Raw genomic sequence first — 17791 nt, 5'->3', positions numbered from 1 at the left:
ACTTCTGCGATAGGTCGCAAAAATGCAGAAAGTTCGTAATACAAAAAACAAGTTATTTCAAATGATGACAACTACTAGTTACTGTGCAATTACTAAAGTTGGAAAATCTCTCTATCACTAAAAGTATGAACTGAAAAGCTTGACATTTAGTGTCTCTTGATGAAATACATTTAATTTGTCTCTTGGTTGAAGGTGTACATTCTTAAACAGTTTGTGATTTTCCCACTCTGCACTATGATCCATTTCACAAAAATGACACATTGCTTAAAAGACACTCGCCCGAACAGGGACTTGAAACCTGGACCCTCAGATTAAAGTTCTGATGTTTTACCGACTCCAGGCTCTTCTGGAGTCAGTCGTAAACCTACAGAAAGTTCGTAATACTAAAAACAAGTAAATTCAAATGGTGACAACTACTGTGCAATTACTAAAGTAGGAAAATCTCTCTATCACTAAAAGTATGATCTGAATAGCTTGACATTTAGTGTCTATTGATGAAATACATTTAATTTGCCTCTTGGTTGAAGGTGTAGATTCTTAAACAGTTTGTGATTTTCACTCTCTGCACTATGTTCCATTTCACAAAAACTACACATTGCTTAAAAGACACTCACCCGAACAGGGACTTGGACTCTGGACCCTCAGATTAAAGTTCTGATGTTTTACCGACTCCAGGCTATTCTGGAGTCTGTTGCAAACCTACAGAAACTTCGTTATACTAAAAACAAGTAAATTCAAATGGTGACAACTACTGTGCAATTACTAAAGTAGGAAAATCTCTCTATCACTAAAAGTATGATCTGAATAGCTTGACATTTAGTGTATATTGATGAAATACATTTAATTTGCCTCTTGGTTGAAGGTGTACATTCTTAAACAGTTTGTGATTTTCCCACTCTGCACTATGTTCCATTTCACAAAATGACACATTGCTTAAAAGACACTCATCCGAACAGGGACTTGAACCCTGGACCCTCAGTTTAAAAGAATGATGTTCTACCGACTGAGCTTTCCAGGCTCTTCTGTGAGAGGTCGCAAAAATGCAGAAAGTTCGTAATACTAAAAACAAGTAAATTCAAATGGTGACAACTACTGTGCAATTACTAAAGTAGGAAAATCTCTCTATCACTAAAAGTATGATCTGAATAGCTTGACATTTATTGTCTATTGATGAAATACATTTAATTTGCCTCTTGGTTGAAGGTGTACATTCTTAAACAGTTTGTGATTTTCCCACTCTGCACTATGTTCCATTTCACAAAAATGACACATTGCTTAAAAGACACTCGCCCGAACAGGGACTTGAAACCTGGACCCTCAGATTAAAGTTCTGATGTTTTACCGACTCCAGGCTCTTCTGGAGTCAGTCGCAAACCTACAGAAAGTTCGTAATACTAAAAACAAGTAAATTCAAATGGTGACAACTACTGTGCAATTACTAAAGTAGGAAAATCTCTCTATCACTAAAAGTATGATCTGAATAGCTTGACATTTAGTGTCTATTGATGAAATACATTTAATTTGCCTCTTGGTTGAAGGTGTAGATTCTTAAACAGTTTGTGATTTTCCCACTCTGCACTATGTTCCATTTCACAAAAACGACACATTGCTTAAAAGACACTCGCCTGAACAGGGACTTGAACCCTGGACCCTCAGATTAAAGTTCTGATGTTTTACCGACTCCAGGCTTTTCTGTAGTCTGTCGCAAACCTACAGAAAGTTCGCAATACTAGAAACAAGTAAATTCAAATGGTGACAACTACTGTGCAATTACTAAAGTAGGAAAATCTCTCTATCACTAAAAGTATGATCTGAAAAGCTTGACATTTAGTGTCTATTGATGAAATACATTTAATTTGCCTCTTGGTTGAAGGTGTAGATTCTTAAACAGTTTGTGATTTTCCCACTCTGCACTATGTTCCATTTCACAAAATGACACATTGCTTAAAAGACACTCGCCCGAACAGGCACTTGAACCCAGGACCCTCAGATTAAAAGTCTGATGCTCTACCGACTGAGCTTTCCAGGCTCTTCTGTGAGAGGTCGCAAAAATGCAGAAAGTTCGTAATACTAAAAAAAAGTAAATTCAAATGGTGACAACTACTGTGCAATTACTAAAGTAGGAAAATCTCTCTATCACTAAAAGTATGATCTGAATAGCTTGACATTTATTGTCTATTGATGAAATACATTTAATTTGCCTCTTGGTTGAAGGTGTACATTCTTAAACAGTTTGTGATTTTCCCACTCTGCACTATGTTCCATTTCACAAAAATGACACATTGCTTAAAAGACACTCGCCCGAATAGGGACTTGAAACCTGGACCCTCAGATTAAAGTTCTGATGTTTTACCGACTCCAGGCTTTTCTGTAGTCTGTCGCAAACCTACAGAAAGTTCGTAATACTAAAAACAAGTCAATTCAAATGGTGACAACTACTGTGCAATTACTAAAGTAGGAAAATCTCTCTATCACTAAAAGTATGATCTGAAAAGCTTGACATTTAGTGTCTATTGATGAAATACATTTAATTTGCCTCTTGATTCTTAAACAGTTTGTGATTTTCCCACTCTGCACTATGTTCCATTTCACAAAATGACACATTGCTTAAAAGACACTCGCCCGAACAGGGACTTGAACCCAGGACCCTCAGATTAAAAGTCTGATGCTCTACCGACTGAGCTATCCAGGTACTTCTGTGATAGGTCGCAAAAATGCAGAAAGTTCGTAATACAAAAAACAAGTTATTTCAAATGATGACAACTACTAGTTACTGTGCAATTACTAAAGTTGGAAAATCTCTCTATCACTAAAAGTATGAACTGAAAAGCTTGACATTTAGTGTCTCTTGATGAAATACATTTAATTTGTCTCTTGGTTGAAGGTGTACATTCTTAAACAGTTTGTGATTTTCCCACTCTGCACTATGATCCATTTCACAAAAATGACACATTGCTTAAAAGACACTCGCCCGAACAGGGACTTGAAACCTGGACCCTCAGATTAAAGTTCTGATGTTTTACCGACTCCAGGCTCTTCTGGAGTCAGTCGTAAACCTACAGAAAGTTCGTAATACTAAAAACAAGTAAATTCAAATGGTGACAACTACTGTGCAATTACTAAAGTAGGAAAATCTCTCTATCACTAAAAGTATGATCTGAATAGCTTGACATTTAGTGTCTATTGATGAAATACATTTAATTTGCCTCTTGGTTGAAGGTGTAGATTCTTAAACAGTTTGTGATTTTCACTCTCTGCACTATGTTCCATTTCACAAAAACTACACATTGCTTAAAAGACACTCACCCGAACAGGGACTTGGACACTGGACCCTCAGATTAAAGTTCTGATGTTTTACCGACTCCAGGCTATTCTGGAGTCTGTCGCAAACCTACAGAAACTTCGTTATACTAAAAACAAGTAAATTCAAATGGTGACAACTACTGTGCAATTACTAAAGTAGGAAAATCTCTCTATCACTAAAAGTATGATCTGAATAGCTTGACATTTAGTGTCTATTGATGAAATACATTTAATTTGCCTCTTGGTTGAAGGTGTACATTCTTAAACAGTTTGTGATTTTCCCACTCTGCACTATGTTCCATTTCACAAAAACGACACATTGCTTAAAAGACACTCGCCTGAACAGGGACTTGAACCCTGGACCCTCAGATTAAAGTTCTGATGTTTTACCGACTCCAGGCTATTCTGGAGTCTGTCGCAAACCTACAGAAACTTCGTTATACTAAAAACAAGTAAATTCAAATGGTGACAACTACTGTGCAATTACTAAAGTAGGAAAATCTCTCTATCACTAAAAGTATGATCTGAATAGCTTGACATTTAGTGTCTATTGATGAAATACATTTAATTTGCCTCTTGGTTGAAGGTGTACATTCTTAAACAGTTTGTGATTTTCCCACTCTGCACTATGTTCCATTTCACAAAATGTCACATTGCTTAAAAGACACTCATCCGAACAGGGACTTGAACCCTGGACCCTCAGTTTAAAAGAATGATGCTCTACCGACTGAGCTTTCCAGGCTCTTCTGTGAGAGGTCGCAAAAATGCAGAAAGTTCGTAATACTAAAAACAAGTCAATTAAAATGGTGACAACTACTGTGCAATTACTAAAGTAGGAAAATCTCTCTATCACTAAAAGTATGATCTGAATAGCTTGACATTTATTGTCTATTGATGAAATACATTTAATTTGCCTCTTGGTTGAAGGTGTACATTCTTAAACAGTTTGTGATTTTCCCACTCTGCACTATGTTCCATTTCACAAAAATGATACATTGCTTAAAAGACACTCGCCCGTATAGGGACTTGAAACCTGGACCCTCAGATTAAAGTTCTGATGTTTTACCGACTCCAGGCTCTTCTGGAGTCAGTCGCAAACCTACAGAAAGTTCGTAATACTAAAAACAAGTAAATTCAAATGGTGACAACTACTGTGCAATTACTAAAGTAGGAAAATCTCTCTATCACTAAAAGTATGATATGAATAGCTTGACATTTAGTGTCTATTGATGAAATACATTTAATTTGCCTCTTGGTTGAAGGTGTAGATTCTTAAACAGTTTGTGATTTTCCCACTCTGCACTATGTTCCATTTCACAAAAACGACACATTGCTTAAAAGACACTCGCCTGAACAGGGACTTTAACCCCGGACCCTCAGATTAAAGTTCTGATGTTTTACCGACTCCAGGCTTTTCTGTAGTCTGTCGCAAATGTACAGAAAGTTCGTAATACTAAAAACAAGTCAATTCAAATGGTGACAACTACTGTGCAATTACTAAAGTAGGAAAATCTCTCTATCACTAAAAGTATGATCTGAAAAGCTCGACATTTAGTGTCTATTGATGAAATACATTTAATTTGCCTCTTGATTCTTAAACAGTTTGTGATTTTCCCACTCTGCACTATGTTCCATTTCACAAAATGACACATTGCTTAAAAGACACTCGCCCGAACAGGGACTTGAACCCAGGACCCTCAGATTAAAAGTCTGATGCTCTACCGACTGAGCTATCCAAGCACTTCTGTGATAGGTCGCAAAAATGCAGAAAGTTCGTAATACAAAAAACAAGTTATTTCAAATGATGACAACTACTAGTTACTGTGCAATTACTAAAGTTGGAAAATCTCTCTATCACTAAAAGTATGAACTGAAAAGCTTGACATTTAGTGTCTCTTGATGAAATACATTTAATTTGTCTCTTGGTTGAAGGTGTACATTCTTAAACAGTTTGTGATTTTCCCACTCTGCACTATGATCCATTTCACAAAAATGACACATTGCTTAAAAGACACTCGCCCGAACAGGGACTTGAAACCTGGACCCTCAGATTAAAGTTCTGATGTTTTACCGACTCCAGGCTCTTCTGGAGTCAGTCGTAAACCTACAGAAAGTTCGTAATACTAAAAACAAGTAAATTCAAATGGTGAAAACTACTGTGCAATTACTAAAGTAGGAAAATCTCTCTATCACTAAAAGTATGATCTGAATAGCTTGACATTTAGTGTCTATTGATGAAATACATTTAATTTGCCTCTTGGTTGAAGGTGTAGATTCTTAAACAGTTTGTGATTTTCCCTCTCTGCACTATGTTCCATTTCACAAAAACTACACATTGCTTAAAAGACACTCACCCGAACAGGGACTTGGACCCTGGACCCTCAGATTAAAGTTCTGATGTTTTACCGACTCCAGGCTATTCTGGAGTCTGTCGCAAACCTACAGAAACTTCGTTATACTAAAAACAAGTAAATTCAAATGGTGACAACTACTGTGCAATTACTAAAGTAGGAAAATCTCTCTATCACTAAAAGTATGATCTGAATAGCTTGACATTTAGTGTCTATTGATGAAATACATTTAATTTGCCTCTTGGTTGAAGGTGTACATTCTTAAACAGTTTGTGATTTTCCCACTCTGCACTATGTTCCATTTCACAAAAACGACACATTGCTTAAAAGACACTCGCCTGAACAGGGACTTGAACCCTGGTCCCTCAGATTAAAGTTCTGATGTTTTACCGACTCCAGGCTTTTCTGTAGTCTGTCGCAAACCTACAGAAAGTTCGTAATACTAAAAACAAGTCAATTAAAATGGTGACAACTACTGTGCAATTACTAAAGTAGGAAAATCTCTCTATCACTAAAAGTATGATCTGAAAAGCTTGACATTTAGTGTCTATTGATGAAATACATTTAATTTGCCTCTTGGTTGAAGGTGTAGATTCTTAAACAGTTTGTGATTTTCTCACTCTGCACTATGTTCCATTTCACAAAATGACACATTGCTTAAAAGACACTCGCCCGAACAGGGACTTGAACCCAGGACCCTCAGATTAAAAGTCTGATGCTCTACCGACTGAGTTATCCAGGCACTTCTGTGAAAGGTTGCAAAAATGCAGAAAGTTCGTAATACAAAAAAGAAGTTATTTCAAATGATGACAACTACTAGTTACTGTGCAATTACTAAAGTTGGAAAATCTCTCTATCACTAAAAGTATGAACTGAAAAGCTTGACATTTAGTGTCTCTTGATGAAATACATTTAATTTGTCTCTTGGTTGAAGGTGTACATTCTTAAACAGTTTGTGATTTTCCCACTCTGCACTATGATCCATTTCACAAAAATGACACATTGCTTAAAAGACACTCGCCCGAACAGGGACTTGAAACCTGGACCCTCAGATTAAAGTTCTGATGTTTTACCGACTCCAGGCTCTTCTGGAGTCTGTCGCAAACCTATAGAAAGTTCGTAAAACTAAAACCAAGTAAATTCAAATGGTGACAACTACTGTGCAATTACTAAAGTAGGAAAATCTCTCTATCACTAAAAGTATGATCTGAATAGCTTGACATTTAGTGTCTAATGATGAAATACATTTAATTTGCCTCTTGGTTGAAGGTGTACATTCTTAAACAGTTTGTGATTTTCCCCCTCTGCACTATGTTCCATTTCACAAAAATGACACATTGCTTAAAAGACACTCGCCCGAACAGGAACTTGAAACCTGGACCCTCAGATTAAAGTTCTGATGTTTTACCGACTCCAGGCTCTTCTGGAGTCAGTCGCAAACCTACAGAAAGTTCGTAATACTAAAAACAAGTAAATTCAAATGGTGACAACTACTGTGCAATTACTAAAGTAGGAAAATCTCTCTATCACTAAAAGTATGATCTGAATAGCTTGACATTTAGTGTCTATTGATGAAATACATTTAATTTGCCTCTTGGTTGAAGGTGTAGATTCTTAAACAGTTTGTGATTTTCCCACTCTGCACTATGTTCCATTTCACAAAAACGACACATTGCTTAAAAGACACTCGCCTGAACAGGGACTTGAACCCGGGTCCCTCAGATTAAAGTTCTGATGTTTTACCGACTCCAGGCTTTTCTGTAGTCTGTCGCAAACCTACAGAAAGTTCGTAATACTAAAAACAAGTCAATTAAAATGGTGACAACTACTGTGCAATTACTAAAGTAGGAATATCTCTCTATCACTAAAAGTATGATCTGAAAAGCTTGACATTTAGTGTCTATTGATGAAATACATTTAATTTGCCTCTTGGTTGAAGGTGTAGATTCTTAAACAGTTTGTGATTTTCCCACTCTGCACTATGTTCCATTTCACAAAATGACACATTGCTTAAAAGACACTCGCCCGAACAGGGACTTGAACCCAGGACCCTCAGATTAAAGTTCTGATGTTTTACCGACTCCAGGCTTTTCTGTAGTCTGTCGCAAACCTACAGAAAGTTCGTAATACTAAAAACAAGTCAATTAAAATGGTGACAACTACTGTGCAATTACTAAAGTAGGAAAATCTCTCTATCACTAAAAGTATGATCTGAAAAGCTTGACATTTAGTGTCTATTGATGAAATACATTTAATTTGCCTCTTGGTTGAAGGTGTAGATTCTTAAACAGTTTGTGATTGTCTCACTCTGCACTATGTTCCATTTCACAAAATGACACATTGCTTAAAAGACACTCACCCAAACAGGGACTTGAACCCAGGACCCTCAGATTAAAAGTCTGATGCTCTACCGACTGAGCTATCCAGGCACTTCTGTGATAGGTTGCAAAAATGCAGAAAGTTCGTAATACAAAAAACAAGTTATTTCAAATGATGACAACTACTAGTTACTGTGCAATTACTAAAGTTGGAAAATCTCTCTATCACTAAAAGTATGAACTGAAAAGCTTGACATTTAGTGTCTCTTGATGAAATACATTTAATTTGTCTCTTGGTTGAAGGTGTACATTCTTAAACAGTTTGTGATTTTCCCACTCTGCACTATGATCCATTTCACAAAAATGACACATTGCTTAAAAGACACTCGCCCGAACAGGGACTTGAAACCTGGACCCTCAGATTAAAGTTCTGATGTTTTACCGACTCCAGGCTCTTCTGGAGTCTGTCGCAAACCTATAGAAAGTTTGTAAAACTAAAACCAAGTAAATTCAAATGGTGACAACTACTGTGCAATTACTAAAGTAGGAAAATCTCTCTATCACTAAAAGTATGATCTGAATAGCTTGACATTTAGTGTCTAATGATGAATTACATTTAATTTGCCTCTTGGTTGAAGGTGTACATTCTTAAACAGTTTGTGATTTTCCCACTCTGCACTATGTTCCATTTCACAAAAATGACACATTGCTTAAAAGACACTCGCCCGAACAGGGACTTGAAACCTGGACCCTCAGATTAAAGTTCTGATGTTTTACCGACTCCAGGCTCTTCTGGAGTCAGTCGCAAACCTACAGAAAGTTTGTAATACTAAAAACAAGTAAATTCAAATGGTGACAACTACTGTGCAATTACTAAAGTAGGAAAATCTCTCTATCACTAAAAGTATGATCTGAATAGCTTGACATTTAGTGTCTATTGATGAAATACATTTGATTTGCCTCTTGGTTGAAGGTGTAGATTCTTAAACAGTTTGTGATTTTCCCACTCTGCACTATGTTCCATTTCACAAAAACGACACATTGCTTAAAAGACACTCGCCTGAACAGGGACTTGAACCCTGGTCCCTCAGATTAAAGTTCTGATGTTTTACCGACTCCAGGCTTTTCTGTAGTCTGTCGCAAACCTACAGAAAGTTCGTAATACTAAAAACAAGTCAATTAAAATGGTGACAACTACTGTGCAATTACTAAAGTAGGAAAATCTCTCTATCACTAAAAGTATGATCTGAAAAGCTTGACATTTAGTGTCTATTGATGAAATACATTTAATTTGCCTCTTGGTTGAAGGTGTAGATTCTTAAACAGTTTGTGATTTTCCCACTCTGCACTATGTTCCATTTCACAAAATGACACATTGCTTAAAAGACACTCGCCCGAACAGGGACTTGAACCCAGGACCCTCAGATTAAAGTTCTGATGTTTTACCGACTCCAGGCTTTTCTGTAGTCTGTCGCAAACCTACAGAAAGTTCGTAATACTAAAAACAAGTAAATTCAAATGGTGACAACTACTGTGCAATTACTAAAGAAGGAAAATCTCTCTAACTAAAAGTATGATCTGAAAAGCTTGACATTTAGTGTCTATTGATGAAATACATTTAATTTGCCTCTTGGTTGAAGGTGTAGATTCTTAAACAGTTTGTGATTTTCCCTCTCTGCACTATGTTCCATTTCACAAAAACTACACATTGCTTAAAAGACACTCACCCGAACAGGGACTTGGACCCTGGACCCTCAGATTAAAGTTCTGATGTTTACCGACTCCAGGCTATTCTGGAGTCTGTCGCAAACCTACAGAAACTTCGTAATACAAGAAACAAGTCATTTCAAATGATGACAACTACTAGTTACTGTGCAATTACTAAAGTAGGAAAATCTCTCTATCACTAAAAGTATGAACTGAAAAGCTTGACATTTAGTGTCTCTTGATGAAATACATTTAATTTGCCTCTTGGTTGAAGGTGTACATTCTTAAACAGTTTGTGATTTTCCCACTCTGCACTATGTTCAATTTCACAAAAACGACACATTGCTTAAAAGACACTCGCCTGAACAGGGACTTGAACCCTGGACCCTCAGATTAAAGTTCTGATGTTTTACCGACTCCAGGCACTTCTGGAGTCTGTCGCAAACCTATAGAAAGTTCGTAATACTAAAAACAAGTAAATTCAAATGGTGACAACTACTGTGCAATTACTAAAGTAGGAAAATCTCTCTATCACTAAAAGTATGAACTGAAAAGCTTGACATTTAGTGTCTCTTGATGAAATACATTTAATTTGCCTCTTGGTTGAAGGTGTACATTCTTAAACAGTTTGTGATTTTCCCACTCTGCACTATGTTCCATTTCACAAAAATGACACATTGCTTAAAAGACACTCGCCCGAACAGGGACTTGAAACCTGGACCCTCAGATTAAAGTTCTGATGTTTTACCGACTCCAGGCTCTTCTGGAGTCAGTCGCAAACCTACAGAAAGTTCGTAATACTAAAAACAAGTAAATTCAAATGGTGACAACTACTGTGCAATTACTAAAGTAGGAAAATCTCTCTATCACTAAAAGTATGATCTGAATAGCTTGACATTTAGTGTCTATTGATGAAATACATTTAATTTGCCTCTTGGTTGAAGGTGTAGATTCTTAAACAGATTGTGATTTTCCCACTCTGCACTATGTTCCATTTCACAAAAACGACACATTGCTTAAAAGACACTCGCCTGAACAGTGACTTGAACCCTGGTCCCTCAGATTAAAGTTCTGATGTTTTACCGACTCCAGGCTTTTCTGTAGTCTGTCGCAAACCTACAGAAAGTTCGTAATACTAAAAACAAGTCAATTAAAATGGTGACAACTACTGTGCAATTACTAAAGTAGGAAAATCTCTCTATCACTAAAAGTATGATCTGAAAAGCTTGACATTTAGTGTCTATTGATGAAATACATTTAATTTGCCTCTTGGTTGAAGGTGTAGATTCTTAAACAGTTTGTGATTTTCCCACTCTGCACTATGTTCCATTTCACAAAATGACACATTGCTTAAAAGACACTCGCCCAAACAGGGACTTGAACCCAGGACCCTCAGATTAAAAGTCTGATGCTCTACCGACTGAGCTATCCAGGCACTTCTGTGATAGGTTGCAAAAATGCAGAAAGTTCGTAATACAAAAAACAAGTTATTTCAAATGATGACAACTACTAGTTACTGTGCAATTACTAAAGTTGGAAAATCTCTCTATCACTAAAAGTATGAACTGAAAAGCTTGACATTTAGTGTCTCTTGATGAAATACATTTAATTTGTCTCTTGGTTGAAGGTGTACATTCTTAAACAGTTTGTGATTTTCCCACTCTGCACTATGATCCATTTCACAAAAATGACACATTGCTTAAAAGACACTCGCCCGAACAGGGACTTGAAACCTGGACCCTCAGATTAAAGTTCTGATGTTTTACCGACTCCAGGCTCTTCTGGAGTCTGTCGCAAACCTATAGAAAGTTCGTAAAACTAAAACCAAGTAAATTCAAATGGTGACAACTACTGTGCAATTACTAAAGTAGGAAAATCTCTCTATCACTAAAAGTATGATCTGAATAGCTTGACATTTAGTGTCTAATGATGAATTACATTTAATTTGCCTCTTGGTTGAAGGTGTACATTCTTAAACAGTTTGTGATTTTCCCACTCTGCACTATGTTCCATTTCACAAAAATGACACATTGCTTAAAAGACACTCGCCCGAACAGGGACTTGAAACCTGGACCCTCAGATTAAAGTTCTGATGTTTTACCGACTCCAGGCTCTTCTGGAGTCAGTCGCAAACCTACAGAAAGTTTGTAATACTAAAAACAAGTAAATTCAAATGGTGACAACTACTGTGCAATTACTAAAGTAGGAAAATCTCTCTATCACTAAAAGTATGATCTGAATAGCTTGACATTTAGTGTCTATTGATGAAATACATTTGATTTGCCTCTTGGTTGAAGGTGTAGATTCTTAAACAGTTTGTGATTTTCCCACTCTGCACTATGTTCCATTTCACAAAAACGACACATTGCTTAAAAGACACTCGCCTGAACAGGGACTTGAACCCTGGTCCCTCAGATTAAAGTTCTGATGTTTTACCGACTCCAGGCTTTTCTGTAGTCTGTCGCAAACCTACAGAAAGTTCGTAATACTAAAAACAAGTCAATTAAAATGGTGACAACTACTGTGCAATTACTAAAGTAGGAAAATCTCTCTATCACTAAAAGTATGATCTGAAAAGCTTGACATTTAGTGTCTATTGATGAAATACATTTAATTTGCCTCTTGGTTGAAGGTGTAGATTCTTAAACAGTTTGTGATTTTCCCACTCTGCACTATGTTCCATTTCACAAAATGACACATTGCTTAAAAGACACTCGCCCGAACAGGGACTTGAACCCAGGACCCTCAGATTAAAGTTCTGATGTTTTACCGACTCCAGGCTTTTCTGTAGTCTGTCGCAAACCTACAGAAAGTTCGTAATACTAAAAACAAGTCAATTAAAATGGTGACAACTACTGTGCAATTACTAAAGTAGGAAAATCTCTCTATCACTAAAAGTATGATCTGAAAAGCTTGACATTTAGTGTCTATTGATGAAATACATTTAATTTGCCTCTTGGTTGAAGGTGTAGATTCTTAAACAGTTTGTGATTTTCTCACTCTGCACTATGTTCCATTTCACAAAATGACACATTGCTTAAAAGACACTCGCCCAAACAGGGACTTGAACCCAGGACCCTCAGATTAAAAGTCTGATGCTCTACCGACTGAGCTATCCAGGCACTTCTGTGATAGGTTGCAAAAATGCAGAAAGTTCGTAATACAAAAAACAAGTTATTTCAAATGATGACAACTACTAGTTACTGTGCAATTACTAAAGTTGGAAAATCTCTCTATCACTAAAAGTATGAACTGAAAAGCTTGACATTTAGTGTCTCTTGATGAAATACATTTAATTTGTCTCTTGGTTGAAGGTGTACATTCTTAAACAGTTTGTGATTTTCCCACTCTGCACTATGATCCATTTCACAAAAATGACACATTGCTTAAAAGACACTCGCCCGAACAGGGACTTGAAACCTGGACCCTCAGATTAAAGTTCTGATGTTTTACCGACTCCAGGCTCTTCTGGAGTCTGTCGCAAACCTATAGAAAGTTCGTAAAACTAAAACCAAGTAAATTCAAATGGTGACAACTACTGTGCAATTACTAAAGTAGGAAAATCTCTCTATCACTAAAAGTATGATCTGAATAGCTTGACATTTAGTGTCTAATGATGAATTACATTTAATTTGCCTCTTGGTTGAAGGTGTACATTCTTAAACAGTTTGTGATTTTCCCACTCTGCACTATGTTCCATTTCACAAAAATGACACATTGCTTAAAAGACACTCGCCCGAACAGGGACTTGAAACCTGGACCCTCAGATTAAAGTTCTGATGTTTTACCGACTCCAGGCTCTTCTGGAGTCAGTCGCAAACCTACAGAAAGTTTGTAATACTAAAAACAAGTAAATTCAAATGGTGACAACTACTGTGCAATTACTAAAGTAGGAAAATCTCTCTATCACTAAAAGTATGATCTGAATAGCTTGACATTTAGTGTCTATTGATGAAATACATTTGATTTGCCTCTTGGTTGAAGGTGTAGATTCTTAAACAGTTTGTGATTTTCCCACTCTGCACTATGTTCCATTTCACAAAAACGACACATTGCTTAAAAGACACTCGCCTGAACAGGGACTTGAACCCTGGTCCCTCAGATTAAAGTTCTGATGTTTTACCGACTCCAGGCTTTTCTGTAGTCTGTCGCAAACCTACAGAAAGTTCGTAATACTAAAAACAAGTCAATTAAAATGGTGACAACTACTGTGCAATTACTAAAGTAGGAAAATCTCTCTATCACTAAAAGTATGATCTGAAAAGCTTGACATTTAGTGTCTATTGATGAAATACATTTAATTTGCCTCTTGGTTGAAGGTGTAGATTCTTAAACAGTTTGTGATTTTCCCACTCTGCACTATGTTCCATTTCACAAAATGACACATTGCTTAAAAGACACTCGCCCGAACAGGGACTTGAACCCAGGACCCTCAGATTAAAAGTCTGATGCTCTACCGACTGAGCTATCCAGGCACTTCTGTGATAGGTTGCATAAATGCAGAAAGTTCGTAATACAAAAAACAAGTTATTTCAAATGATGACAACTACTAGTTACTGTGCAATTACTAAAGTTGGAAAATCTCTCTATCACTAAAAGTATGAACTGAAAATCTTGACATTTAGTGTCTCTTGATGAAATACATTTAATTTGTCTCTTGGTTGAAGGTGTACATTCTTAAACAGTTTGTGATTTTCCCACTCTGCACTATGATCCATTTCACAAAAATGACATATTGCTTAAAAGACACTCGCCCGAACAGGGACTTGAAACCTGGACCCTCAGATTAAAGTTCTGATGTTTTACCGACTCCAGGCTCTTCTGGAGTCTGTCGCAAACCTATAGTAAGTTCGTAAAACTAAAACCAAGTAAATTCAAATGGTGACAACTACTGTGCAATTACTAAAGTAGGAAAATCTCTCTATCACTAAAAGTATGATCTGAATAGCTTGACATTTAGTGTCTATTGATGAAATACATTTAATTTGCCTCTTGGTTGAAGGTGTAGATTCTTAAACAGTTTGTGATTTTCCCTCTCTGCACTATGTTCCATTTCACAAAAACTACACATTGCTTAAAAGACACTCACCCGAAAAGGGACTTGAACCCTGGACCCTCAGATTAAAGTTCTGATGTTTTACCGACTCCAGGCTATTCTGGAGTCTGTTGCAAACCTACAGAAACGTCGTTATACTAAAAACAAGTAAATTCAAATGGTGACAACTACTGTGCAATTACTAAAGTTGGAAAATCTCTCTATCACTAAAAGTATGAACTGAAAAGCTTGACATTTAGTGTCTCTTGATGAAATACATTTAATTTGTCTCTTGGTTGAAGGTGTACATTTTTAAACAGTTTGTGATTTTCCCACTCTGCACTATGATCCATTTCACAAAAATGACACATTGCTTAAAAGACACTCGCCCGAACAGGGACTTGAAACCTGGACCCTCAGATTAAAGTTCTGATGTTTTACCGACTCCAGGCTCTTCTGGAGTCAGTCGTAAACCTACAGAAAGTTCGTAATACTAAAAACAAGTAAATTCAAATGGTGAAAACTACTGTGCAATTACTAAAGTAGGAAAATCTCTCTATCACTAAAAGTATGATCTGAATAGCTTGACATTTAGTGTCTATTGATGAAATACATTTAATTTGCCTCTTGGTTGAAGGTGTAGATTCTTAAACAGTTTGTGATTTTCCCTCTCTGCACTATGTTCCATTTCACAAAAACTACACATTGCTTAAAAGACACTCACCCGAACAGGGACTTGGACCCTGGACCCTCAGATTAAAGTTCTGATGTTTTACCGACTCCAGGCTATTCTGGAGTCTGTCGCAAACCTACAGAAACTTCGTTATACTAAAAACAAGTAAATTCAAATGGTGACAACTACTGTGCAATTACTAAAGTAGGAAAATCTCTCTATCACTAAAAGTATGATCTGAATAGCTTGACATTTAGTGTCTATTGATGAAATACATTTAATTTGCCTCTTGGTTGAAGGTGTACATTCTTAAACAGTTTGTGATTTTCCCACTCTGCACTATGTTCCATTTCACAAAAACGACACATTGCTTAAAAGACACTCGCCTGAACAGGGACTTGAACCCTGGTCCCTCAGATTAAAGTTCTGATGTTTTACCGACTCCAGGCTTTTCTGTAGTCTGTTGCAAACCTACAGAAAGTTCGTAATACTAAAAACAAGTCAATTAAAATGGTGACAACTACTGTGCAATTACTAAAGTAGGAAAATCTCTCTATCACTAAAAGTATGATCTGAAAAGCTTGACATTTAGTGTCTATTGATGAAATACATTTAATTTGCCTCTTGGTTGAAGGTGTAGATTCTTAAACAGTTTGTGATTTTCTCACTCTGCACTATGTTCCATTTCACAAAATGACACATTGCTTAAAAGACACTCGCCCGAACAGGGACTTGAACCCAGGACCCTCAGATTAAAAGTCTGATGCTCTACCGACTGAGTTATCCAGGCACTTCTGTGATAGGTTGCAAAAATGCAGAAAGTTCGTAATACAAAAAACAAGTTATTTCAAATGATGACAACTACTAGTTACTGTGCAATTACTAAAGTTGGAAAATCTCTCTATCACTAAAAGTATGAACTGAAAAGCTTGACATTTAGTGTCTCTTGATGAAATACATTTAATTTGTCTCTTGGTTGAAGGTGTACATTCTTAAACAGTTTGTGATTTTCCCACTCTGCACTATGATCCATTTCACAAAAATGACACATTGCTTAAAAGACACTCGCCCGAACAGGGACTTGAAACCTGGACCCTCAGATTAAAGTTCTGATGTTTTACCGACTCCAGGCTCTTCTGGAGTCTGTCGCAAACCTATAGAAAGTTCGTAAAACTAAAACCAAGTAAATTCAAATGGTGACAACTACTGTGCAATTACTAAAGTAGGAAAATCTCTCTATCACTAAAAGTATGATCTGAATAGCTTGACATTTAGTGTCTAATGATGAAATACATTTAATTTGCCTCTTGGTTGAAGGTGTACATTCTTAAACAGTTTGTGATTTTCCCCCTCTGCACTATGTTCCATTTCACAAAAATGACACATTGCTTAAAAGACACTCGCCCGAACAGGGACTTGAAACCTGGACCCTCAGATTAAAGTTCTGATGTTTTACCGACTCCAGGCTCTTCTGGAGTCAGTCGCAAACCTACAGAAAGTTCATAATACTAAAAACAAGTAAATTCAAATGGTGACAACTACTGTGCAATTACTAAAGTAGGAAAATCTCTCTATCACTAAAAGTATGATCTGAATAGCTTGACATTTAGTGTCTATTGATGAAATACATTTAATTTGCCTCTTGGTTGAAGGTGTAGATTCTTAAACAGTTTGTGATTTTCCCACTCTGCACTATGTTCCATTTCACAAAAACGACACATTGCTTAAAAGACACTCGCCTGAACAGGGACTTGAACCCGGGTCCCTCAGATTAAAGTTCTGATGTTTTACCGACTCCAGGCTTTTCTGTAGTCTGTCGCAAACCTACAGAAAGTTCGTAATACTAAAAACAAGTCAATTAAAATGGTGACAACTACTGTGCAATTACTAAAGTAGGAAAATCTCTCTATCACTAAAAGTATGATCTGAAAAGCTTGACATTTAGTGTCTATTGATGAAATACATTTAATTTGCCTCTTGGTTGAAGGTGTAGATTCTTAAACAGTTTGTGATTTTCCCACTCTGCACTATGTTCCATTTCACAAAATGACACATTGCTTAAAAGACACTCGCCCGAACAGGGACTTGAACCCAGGACCCTCAGAATAAAGTTCTGATGTTTTACCGACTCCAGGCTTTTCTGTAGTCTGTCGCAAACCTACAGAAAGTTCGTAATACTAAAAACAAGTCAATTAAAATGGTGACAACTACTGTGCAATTACTAAAGTAGGAAAATCTCTCTATCACTAAAAGTATGATCTGAAAAGCTTGACATTTAGTGTCTATTGATGAAATACATTTAATTTGCCTCTTGGTTGAAGGTGTAGATTCTTAAACAGTTTGTGATTTTCTCACTCTGCACTATGTTCCATTTCACAAAATGACACATTGCTTAAAAGACACT

At 36.7% G+C, this 17791-nt stretch overlaps 4 non-coding genes across 4 annotated transcripts; all 4 read right to left on the bottom strand.

Annotated features, from left to right (window-relative positions):
- Window positions 1–4970: 4970 nt before the first annotated feature.
- On the bottom strand, window positions 4971–5043 carry TRNAK-UUU (transfer RNA lysine (anticodon UUU)). Its single transcript has one exon. It is a non-coding gene; the product is annotated as a tRNA-Lys (tRNA).
- Window positions 5044–11041: 5998 nt separating this feature from the next.
- TRNAK-UUU (transfer RNA lysine (anticodon UUU)) lies at window positions 11042–11114 on the bottom strand. Its single transcript has one exon. It is a non-coding gene; the product is annotated as a tRNA-Lys (tRNA).
- Window positions 11115–12728: 1614 nt separating this feature from the next.
- TRNAK-UUU (transfer RNA lysine (anticodon UUU)) lies at window positions 12729–12801 on the bottom strand. The gene has a single exon. It is a non-coding gene; the product is annotated as a tRNA-Lys (tRNA).
- Window positions 12802–14081: 1280 nt separating this feature from the next.
- Window positions 14082–14154, bottom strand: TRNAK-UUU (transfer RNA lysine (anticodon UUU)). Its single transcript has one exon. It is a non-coding gene; the product is annotated as a tRNA-Lys (tRNA).
- Window positions 14155–17791: the final 3637 nt, after the last annotated feature.

The sequence above is a fragment of the Taudactylus pleione genome, unplaced genomic scaffold, assembly GCF_031769625.1.
Source record: "Taudactylus pleione unplaced genomic scaffold, aTauple2 ptg000454l, whole genome shotgun sequence".
Lineage (NCBI taxonomy): Eukaryota > Metazoa > Chordata > Amphibia > Anura > Myobatrachidae > Taudactylus > Taudactylus pleione.
This window is presented reverse-complemented; position numbering and strand designations above follow the sequence as displayed.